Source organism: Meleagris gallopavo, chromosome 19, assembly GCF_000146605.3.
Source record: "Meleagris gallopavo isolate NT-WF06-2002-E0010 breed Aviagen turkey brand Nicholas breeding stock chromosome 19, Turkey_5.1, whole genome shotgun sequence".
Classification (NCBI taxonomy): domain Eukaryota; kingdom Metazoa; phylum Chordata; class Aves; order Galliformes; family Phasianidae; genus Meleagris; species Meleagris gallopavo.
In genome coordinates, this window is record NC_015029.2 from 7,979,036 (window position 1) to 7,979,294 (window position 259).

A 259-nucleotide genomic window follows, 5' to 3' on the forward strand; every position below is an offset into this window, starting at 1 on the left:
TGGTCATTGTTGGGTCGTTGCAAATGGCATTGACTATTGCAAATGGCACTGGTCATTGCAAATGGCACTGGTCATTGCAAACAGTGTTGGGTCGTTGCAAATGGCACTGGTCATTGCAAATGGCATTGACTATTGCAAAAGCATTGGTCATTGCAAATGGCACTGGTCATTGCAAATGGCACTGGTCATTGCAAACAGTGTTGGGTCGTTGCAAATGGCACTGTGGTCATTGCAAATGGCACTGGTCATTGCAAACAGT